Here is a 10,110-nt window from a genome sequence, read left to right on the forward strand (position 1 = left end):
TGGGGCCTGGCCTGGATGGCTCTGGCCGAGTGGGCAGCAGGAAGAAAGCTGTGCAATGCCTTCTGGACAAGGAGCGAGGCTTTCTCCAGGGAGGCCCCCGGGCTTTCTCCTAGCCACTGAGTACAGCACGGAGTCCTTGCCATCAGGTTCCCACTTTGTGTGTGTGCAACTTCCCTCCCAGAGAGCTGCGTTCAGCAGGAAATAAGTCTTACCTGTGACTCTGGGCAATAGTATTTGCTTATTTAGTGTTTATTACGGTTTTTTTTTTGTACTTGGGTAAAATTCAGTCAGTCAGTGCATACGGCCTTCCCAGCAGGGGTCCTTTTGCTGGGAGGACTCGATGCACAGAACAGGCTCCTGTTCCAGCACTTGCAGAGACGTGACAGAAAAGCATCAGAGGGGCCCTGCCCTGGAAGCATGGACAGTGTTTCTGTGGATCTGGGGCTAGCACACAGGTGCAGAAGGTGGCTGTGCCCAAGGCCACTTAGAAATGAATGGTCAGCATGGACCAGGTTAACCTTGGTCTCCAAGGTCCAAGTTCCACACTCCTGAGTCCTGGGAGAGACATTCAGCATGGCTGCTGGGTGTGGTGTCAGCCACCAAGCAGTGGATGTAAACTTGGGCTTCAGGTTAGGCGTGCTCAAGGACATAGTTTCTATGAATCTTTGAATTACTGATTTCTCAGATTACTGCGGAAGGGAACACAGCACAGCCTGAAAGATACCTTTAGACAAGAGCAGTCTTCCCTGGCTGGCCTCTCGGCAAGATGTCTCTGTTTTAGGACTTGGGGACCTTCACGGCAGAAGCCTGGAGGGGGCCACCACTGCTTCGGAAATGGCAGAGATTTTCAGACACCAGCTGCTTCACCTACAGGTCCTCTGCTATGGTCCCTCAGCATTGCTGGCCCCATCTGACAGTGCATGAGTCTCTGGGCCTTTGATCAGAGCTCTACACGAGAAGGTGCCACGCAGATCTTCTGCCAAATGGAGAGCAGAGGTGGACAGACAGACTGCCCGTCACTGGGGTTGAGGCCGCTCCTTCCTTTCCTCATTGCAAGATTGCAGCTTTTGCTGATTTGGGTTTTATTTTTCAAAATGATTATTGGCTCAAACAGCTTATGTGAGATGCAAGTCCAGGCGGACAACACGACTCCCCAGAGCTAAACCAAGCCTTGGGTCTTCGGGCGGCCTCCTCCCCTGGGGCAGCGTCTCACCGATTCAGGCAGGGGAGGCCGTCCTTAAGTCTCCCGGCCCGCTTTGGCCCCCGGCCTCCGAGTGTGTTCGTGTGAGCACGGCCACACACTCTGTCCAGGGTTCTCGTTTCCTGCGGCTGCCACAACCACAGACTGGCTCAGGACAGCAGAAACGCATCTTTGGCCAGTCCAGAGGCCAGGGGCATGAGAACAAGGCGGGCCGGCCGCGCTCCCTCTGAAGGCTCCTTCCGTGCCTCTTTCTTGGCTTCCGGTGTTGCTGTGGCTCTTGTCTTTTCGGGGCTTGTAGATGCATCATTGCAGCCTCCGCCTCCGGCGTCACACGGCTGGCGTCTCCCTGTGTGTCTGTGTCTCTCTCCTCTTCTGGATGGACACCAGTGGTCGGGTGAGGGCCCACCCTGCTCCAGTAGGGCCTCATCTTAACCAACTACGTCTGTGACAGCCCTGTTTCCGAGGAAGGCCACGCTCGCAGGCACGGGGTAGCACTCCAGCACGTCTGTTTGGGGGCTGCGGTTCAGTCCACCGCGGTTGCATTAGGTGTCAGCTCTTCAGCGGGGGGCCAGCTCTCTGCAGCCCCTCAGGTCGCCTCCGTGGTCAGGGCCACCTGGGGCCTTGCTTCCTCCTGGGATGGGAGGAGGCCACTGGGACCCTGAAGTTGCAGTCTCGGTCGCCACATCTGGCCATTGGCCCTTGTCTGAGGGGCAGAAGCTGTGTCAGAGATTTATTTGGACTTTGGTGCCTAGGAGGGAGCGCAACCCTGAGTCTAAGGTGTCACGAGAAACGCCTCGCATGTGTGCAGCATGGGGTAGTTTGCCAAGGCCGTTTGGTCTGTGATCTTGCTGGAGCCCACAGCAGCCCTGGGAGGTGGGTGCGGTGGGGGGTACCGTGCTCCTGTCACGCAGGGGAGACCGAGGCCGAAGGACGCCCTATGGGGAGCCGGCCTTCACATTTGGCATTGCCCTTCCCCGCAGAGCCACGGTCCGTGGTTGTGGGGTCTGCGTCTCTCTTTTGATTAACATAGAGAGGGCAGGTTTCAGATTTATCAGCATCCCCAGTTTCTGTCCTGGCCCAAGAATCTCCCACGTCGTCCCTGCAGGAACCCTCTGTCCCACGGCCGGGCCCCGTGCACTTCTGTCTGCCCCACCGTCGCTCCCTGGCTCCATCTCCACCATCAGGGCCAGCTGTGGCCTCTCGTCCTCCATGGCGTCCGTCCATCTCCGGCTGTCCTGACCTGTGGGCCTGGGGCGTCAGCGTATCCCACCCTGGCCGTCCAGCCGGTGGCCTCCGCATCACGGCACATGTGCATATTTAACTTTGCGGGTTGTTTGACTTTTGTCATTGCGGAGGCTATTTGTATCCTCAACACGTTTACTAATTTCCAGAAGAGCCTTCATGGTGAGAGTCTTATTCATCTCTGTAAGTCCCACGGCTCCCAGCTCAGAAGATGCTCAATAAATATTTGTCAATTGAAAGACGTTTTGCGTTAATTAGCCAGTTAGGCCAGTGACGTGGTGTGAAATGCTCTCTGGTGCCCTTAGCAAGTGACCCAACACAACAGAGCAGGAAACACGCAGTGACAACAACAGAGTCTCAGACTCCACACTCGGGGCCGGGGAGCTCCTTTCTGCCCCGAGGGTCCAGGTCCCCGTCTTCATTGGCTCCTGAGAGGGAGGGCGTGTTCTCCCGTTTGAACATTCTGGGCCTTCGGCCAGCGAGCCCCCGGCCTTGCTTGGAGTGACCGGAGGGCTTCGGAGGGTGGCGTGGGCTGTGGCTTCAGTCGAGCTCATTTCTCTGGAGCCAATGGATCTGAGCTGGGCCGGATCCTCTTCGATGTCCACTATTGGCGTGACCTTGGGCGAATCTCTCAACCCCTCTGAACCTGCCTCCCCGTCTGTACAGTGTGTGGTGTCGTGGGATGGTGGAGGTGGGCGATGGTGCATGAGTGGTGCATGGCCTGAGCTCAGGCCCAGGGGCAGCTCCACGCGTGAACAAAGCTGGTTCCAGGTTTGGGCCGACTCACATTGCTGCCAGATTCTCCTTTTTGGGACTTGCCACTTTTGTTGGTACAAATACACTTAATAAGGCCAAGGGCATTTGGGTGTAAAATAATTCAACTGTTTTTAGACAGAGTGGGCCTAATGTGAGTCCCTTCTTTCATTTGACAAAAAGGACAGTCAACCAAACTGAGTTAATTTAAATAACCTTACTTCCTGTTGAGGCTCCATTCCCCCTGTGTCTTTCAGACTGTGAAGGGGGACAAGCCACAGGGAATCCTATCCCGTGGGGGTCCTAATGGGATCTGTTTGGGACAGTGTCCCTTACTCTTAAAAATCTCCTCTTAAATTGTGTGATTTAGTGTGGGAACTCTCCCCCGCACCCCTGCTCCTGATACCCAGGGATTTCTGCGCGAATCTGAGACGGTTTTAGAGAGTTGCCTCACTGGTGATGATGCGTTCTCAGAGAGTCTTAAATCCTCGCAGTAACACTTTGAGGTGGAGGTGGACCACATGTTATCGTCTCCATTTGACAGATGAGGAAATTGAGGTCTGAAGAGAGATTAGATGCTTTACCTGGAGTGACTCGGGGAAGCCTCTGGCTCTAATCCGTCGTTCTTTCCATTTCTCTGCCTCGACACTCAGGAGTTGAGTGTGTTTGTGCACGATTCCTTTGAACTCAACTCTTCTAACCTTAAAGCTCGAGGTGCTGGAGTGCCTCGGGGCCCACGCCTTGCTCCGTACTCTAAATAATTTCCTTTTCCGTGTAGAGAACGTTCCTTTGTTTCTGCATTGACTCGTGCCCATGGACTCTGAGTTGTTCCTACCAGCAGAGACTCCTAATTGGCATCTTCCCTTGAGAGTGCTCGATGTCCCTTGTTTCCACGGACGGGGAGGTGGAGAAGGCCTGAAGGGGGTCGGGTGGTGGGGGCGCGTGTGGGGAGGGCAGGATGCCAAGAGAAACCCAAAGGTATGAGATCAAGTCAACTCAACACTTCTCCTCTGGGCCTTTTCAGTGTGAAGATGGCTTACCCCAGAGTACACAAACCGACAGACTGAATCCCAGCTCTGTGTTTGAGCAGCGCCCAGACAAAGTCTGCCCTCTGGAGTCCTCCCTCTGGCCCCATCCCACCATGGTAACCGTGAATTCACTGGGCCATGGGAGCAGGCCAAGTATGTGCTTGATTGTCTTGGATTCTCTTGTTTCTTTCCATGGGCGGATGGTATTGGATGTTGTGTACGTGTGTTCTTTCTTGCCCTGATGTATTTATGCCCTAGTTTTGTTGTGCTTTGTTTGGTGGAGGAGGGATGGGTGGGAGGCAATGGAGTGGCTGGGAGATCCTTTGTATCAGATTGGTCAAGAATGCTCATCTTCGGTTCTTAAACTGCCACCACCAAAAGGCTGGTGGAGCCATTCCTCGCCAGGATGCATGCGTCAATGGCCTTGGAAGCAATTTTAAAACTGCCTGCCAGCGTGATCATGTGGCATTTTGATTTGGCTATTAACGAAGAAGTAGGCATAAAGGCTACAGATACCTCAGGCAATGCTCTGTAAGAGAGGCAGTAAAAGTTGTAATTAGGCAAATCAAATAAGGCACAGCAACACCTTTTAGCTGTGCAGTCCCGTGTCGCTCCCCGTCAATTTATTGTGCATTTAAAAGTCTGTCCCTTTACAACCCCCAGTTAAAATGACAGCCCTGGCAGAAGCGTGGTTTGCTTTTGAACGTCACTGACCTGCATCCCAGAGTTATGACAGGCGTGGCGTGACTGCACCTGAAGGAGAGAGAAGAGCACGTATGGGATCTTTTGGGGACAGCCCTGGAAAACCCAGTGGTTGCATCAACATCCTATTAACTTCCAGTTTATAGACCGGCATCCAGAGGAGTTCTTGAGTCTTAATGGTCTCTGTTCCCACTTACTGTCAGGTAGCTCAGTCCCTTTAACAATTATGGCAGTTTTGCCCGAATCTGCTGTAATGTGACAACTAATCCATTGGCCACCTTTCTTTGTAGAAATAATCAATTCTAATCAGTAATTGCTTTTGGGCAATAGTTCAATTCTGCTGTCATCTTTTGGCTTCCAGCATCATAACATCATCTGAGGAGCTCTAGGGGCAATAATACATTTTACTATTATGGTACTCAAGGCCAGACAGATTCTATTCTTCTGCTTAACCATTAGGTTAATATGCAGAGCATGTTTCCACATTTTATTCTCCGTCCCCACTGTACAGAAAAGAAGTGTGTCTAGGAGTCTGTGTCTTCAGAATGTCAAACATCTGAGTCTCTGAACGGACTGTCTTTCTTAGTTTTCAGAGAGATATTTGATGTCACGTAAACACAACCTGGGTTATTGAAGTGATTTTTCTGGGGAAAGTTTTAGAGGGTCTTAGATTCAGCCCAAGAGGAAAGATGGAGCAAGCAAAGCTGGCTCTGGGTCAGAGGTAAACCAAGAATCTTGTGCAAAGAACTTCCAAACCTGGCCTGGTATCCCCACAGCTGAGTGTCTGCATTGGGAAGAGGGCCAGGGCGTCAAGGGGGGTGTGAGGGCGACTTGGGGGCCCCAGTCCCTCCCCGGCTTTCCCTTCTGCTTCCATGTCCTCCTAGCCCTGGGCTCCTCGCCCTTCTTGTGTCTTGGTGTATTCTACTAATAGGTTTGGTCTGTTGTCACTTAGCTGTGGGACTTTTGTTGTCTAACATGGCCTTATAATTTCTCCAGCTGGAGGCTTCAGTACCGAGCGTGTGCTGTTCTCTCATTGCTTCCTTAAGAAGTCTGGATAAAACAAGGCATGTCTGTTCCCGACCGTCCTCTCAGGTTTGGGGTCAGGACACAACTCTGAGGAAGAATGGCCAATTGAAGCCATCAGAGCAGGTTTAAACTGGTGTGACTACCACATACTCTTTAGGGACTGTTAAAATCGTGAAAGTTTCCTTGGGTCTTTTTTTCTCTCTCTCTTAAGATAGGCTTTGTAGAAAAAAACATGGGATTTGCTCCCGGTATAAAGGTTTCTAAGATATTTGTTATGAAGGAATAAAAATCCTATTAAATTATTTATAAATCTAAACAACCCCAGAAGCCACACACACAATTAGGCCTTTCAGGCTTCTGTTCTGAAAGCCAGATAAATCATCATTGGGAGAGCGAAGATGGAAACTCAAAACAGAGTGCTCGGAGGGCTGCCATCGAAGAGGGCACAGAATGTGGTCTCGAAAATCATCCTTGTCTCTGAGCCATGCACAGTCCACAGGCATCCCAGGAAACCTTTGCGTTTCTGACTCATCAAAAAAAAAAAAAACCAAAAAAGCTTGTGTGATGTCATCTCTGGAGAGCATCATCAAAGTTCAGAACTTTGAAGGGAAATGAGAAATCTGATCCAGCCCCTGACTTTTACAGATGAGGAACCTGAGGCTTGTCTAGTTCAAACAACTCACTCATGTCAAAGGCTTGAGGAGTCGTCAGAGGCAGGACTGGAACACACAGCTCCGGCTCAGATCCGAGGGGTCCTTTTGTGCTGGTCTCCTCCAGTCGACTCACAGGCCAGTCTGAACCAGCCCTGGAATTCAGGAGCCCACACATCCCGTTGTTTTCTGGGCGTGGGGAAGCCAGGAAAAGCTTGTTCACTGGTCCATTTCCTCCTCTGCACTCCACTTACTCATTTATTTCACAAACATGTCGTCGACCCCTGTGATCTGCTGAGACCGGGCTAGGTCTGGCCTTCGGTTCAAACGTAAGACCCAACCCCTGGAGTCAGAGTGTTCAGTCCAGGGAAGAGAAGAGTCTGAAGAAATACTTAAGGACAGTGAGTCCGATGAGAGAACCGAGGGTAAGGGCTGAGACCCCGGAGAGGAAACCATAGAGTTTGCACTCTTGCTTCTGCACCCCAGACATGGGCATTAATTTCTCCTCTCGGGGGCCATGCACCAGGCGGGTGGCGTAAATTTGGAGACCAACTGAGGCAGGGCTCTCCACTTCTCCTGGGGGAGGGTTTGTTTCTTGACCCGAAGTTCTGGGTAGAGCCATGTTTCTTTATTGCGTCTCGGAGCCTGTGGGTAGCCTTTCCCGTCTCCTTCTGGCTTCTCCACTACAGGAGAAGCCTTCCCACTGGGCAGTGTCAGGGCCAGCTCTCTGCCTCACATGGCTAAAGGCCAACTCTGCTATCTATGGCTGAAGGGTCATTAAAACCCAGCTCCCAAGGGCCTGTAACTGGTCTGACGACCCCAGGGGCTGTTGCAACATCAGTTCGCGGGAGTAGGGATCTGACTTTAAGTTTCTTCTTTATAGTCACCTGAGAATTTCTCTTTATTTCCTTTCCAGATTTGTTTCGGACCTTTAAAAAATGATGTTACCCATCGCCTGGTGTGTTTGCAGCAGGTGTGTGTGGCCCCAGCTTAGCTCAGTCCACCATGTTGTTGTGATTGGAACTCTGTTGACCTGCCTGCCAGGCAGCTCTCCGCTGGGTGGCAAGGAGGGCTTGGCACCTCCTGGCTGGCTTGGTCCCTAGCGTCCCTAACAGTCCCCCTGGAGGGCTGGCGTCTGGCTCTGCTGGCTCACTGCCCGCCCCTGGCCGATGACCATGTGCCGGGTGCAGGCTTTTCCCATATCAGCCTGGGTGGGATGCTTATCCAGAGGGAGCCCTTTGACTGACAGCCCACCGGGTGAGCATGAGGCACAAGAGGGACTTTCCAGCTGGAAGAAGGGGACAGTGATTTGGATAGGTGACAGCACTCACCTCATTTATTCAATATTATGGCTAGTTTGACTCAACAGGAAGGGTGTCCCCTGCAGCCTTGATCAGGGGCTTCATCTTCCACTCCTGTGTCTCTTAAGCACGTCAAGCACACATCGTACCTGGCACCCAGCTGGTGCTCTCCTCGGGCCGCCAAGTGCCATCTCTTCCTTGAGGACAGAGGGACCCACACTGGATCCCTTTCCAGTCTGTCGCAGCTTCTGATGCTTCTACCTGACTCAGTCACCCCCCCCAGGCAGTGCTGGCTGTGACCTCTTGCCCAGCAGTGCTGAGAGATGCAAGAGTAAGCAGGTCAGTGGGCCCTCCACCCTCCCACGATGACCTAGGTGGGGCATCAAGCAGGTGGATGCTGTAATGGAGCCTTCAGACGTGGTCCACAGCAGCACCTGACCCTCCCTCCTGGGGTGTCGTCACTTGGAAGGACTGACTCACAGCATGATGGATAGAAACACCATCAGCGGAGTGGTGCCACAGGGATGAGGTCCAAGTTACTGTTTCAGCCTGGCCCCAGCCCCCAGCCAAGCCTTCCACCTTCCCGGCTGGCACAAGGCCCTGGTCTCTGGGTCTTTGTTCCCCTGGGAGAGGGTGGGGATGGCCAGCAGCAAGTGAGGTCAGCTGTGTCTGGGGATGGGAGCCCCAAGCCTGTCCTGTGCTCTGGCATTGCAGCTCCCAAAGTAGCTGTCCATGGTTCTGTAACCCAGGCCTCTCCCAGCTCCCCACATGCTGCTGCGGATGGGCCTCACTGAAGGGAAGTTCGGGGGTTACTTGCAATGAGGCTGTGTTCACTACAGAGTTGAGAATTCCATCAGTGGGACCTAAGTGTAGCACTGGGGCAGAGTGGAGGGCCTGAGAGAGCCGGGGACTCGAGGGAGAGGGAGCCGCGCGGCCCCTGGGCCCCACTGATTCCGGATTTTGCATGGGGGCTGCAGCCGGTGCCTGCTGAACGTGCAGGTGGCACAGGGAATTGGGGGCAAGGTGAGCCCTGGCCCACGGAGCCAGGAGCCGAGGTGAGGCAGCAGTCTAGAAGGTGCTTGATTGAAAATCCTATTTGTTAAGTGCCCTTTGGGTTCCAGCCACTACGGGGGAGGGAGGAAAGGAGACTTGGCCTGGCAGCCAGGGCTGCAGAGACTCTGCACTGAGCCAGCTCGGCTGCTGGTTTTGCTCTGAGTCTTTGCCAAAGCAACACCCCAGATCACAGGTGCCATGCACACAGGAGGTGAGGGCGCCCCACGCTCCAGAGGGGAGAGGCCCCCCAGCTTGTATGGTGCCTGTTGTGTCTCAGAGCCCGTGCTTCGTCTAACGGACCGTTTCTGACAATTGAACGATGAGGCCACTGATGTTCCCATTCCACAGAGGAGCAAGCTGAGCCGGAGACAGGTCAAGAGAGAGCGGCTCAGGCGGAGCAGGGCGCCAGCTGCTCCCTCGCGTCCAGCAGTGTGGTCCCTCTGCTGCCCAGGCCACCTCCTTGGCCAGGACAGCGCGGTCGGGTCCTTAGAGACGGGAGTGCCTGGTTTAGAAGGTGCTATTCTGTGAAGCCAGGCATGGCGGGGATGTCACCACACACACTGGTGTGGTCACTGGCCCTGTAACCCCTGAGCTCCGAGAGACCCTGCGAGGTCCCACCCCTCACCCTGAAAACCCACAGATGTGCACTTTCAGGAAGAGAGGAGGGGCCGTCTGATGAAAGGCTCCCCACCTTCCTCCATCAATTTAGAAGATTCTAGATCCCTTCCTTGGGGCTCTTGTAATTCATGACAGGTGACACTGGGGGACAAGTAACTTAGGTCAGGAGTGGCAGTGCTTATTGTTTATTTTGGCCTAGTAGGTCATTTCAACTCTCTGGGTCTACGTCTGCTTTATTTCCAACGGAGATTAAAATAATCTGGTGAATTCATGAAATTCTTGTGGGAAAAACTCCACAATGCCTTTCACAAATACGCTGGCTGTTTACCCACATAAAGTCCATCTTACATGGCACTTCGTTTACTTAGAACACATCCAGGAACCAGAAGAAGAGCGAAAATGGACTCTGGTTCTCGAAATAGGTGTCACAGGTCCATGCTCCACCCAACACGGAAAATGGGCTCCAAGACCCTCGTCTGGTGTCTACCTGCTCCAGAAAAATTTCTGACTCACCTGGTCACCTGGCTGCAAGCATC

The sequence above is a fragment of the Equus przewalskii genome, chromosome 4, assembly GCF_037783145.1.
Source record: "Equus przewalskii isolate Varuska chromosome 4, EquPr2, whole genome shotgun sequence".
Lineage (NCBI taxonomy): Eukaryota > Metazoa > Chordata > Mammalia > Perissodactyla > Equidae > Equus > Equus przewalskii.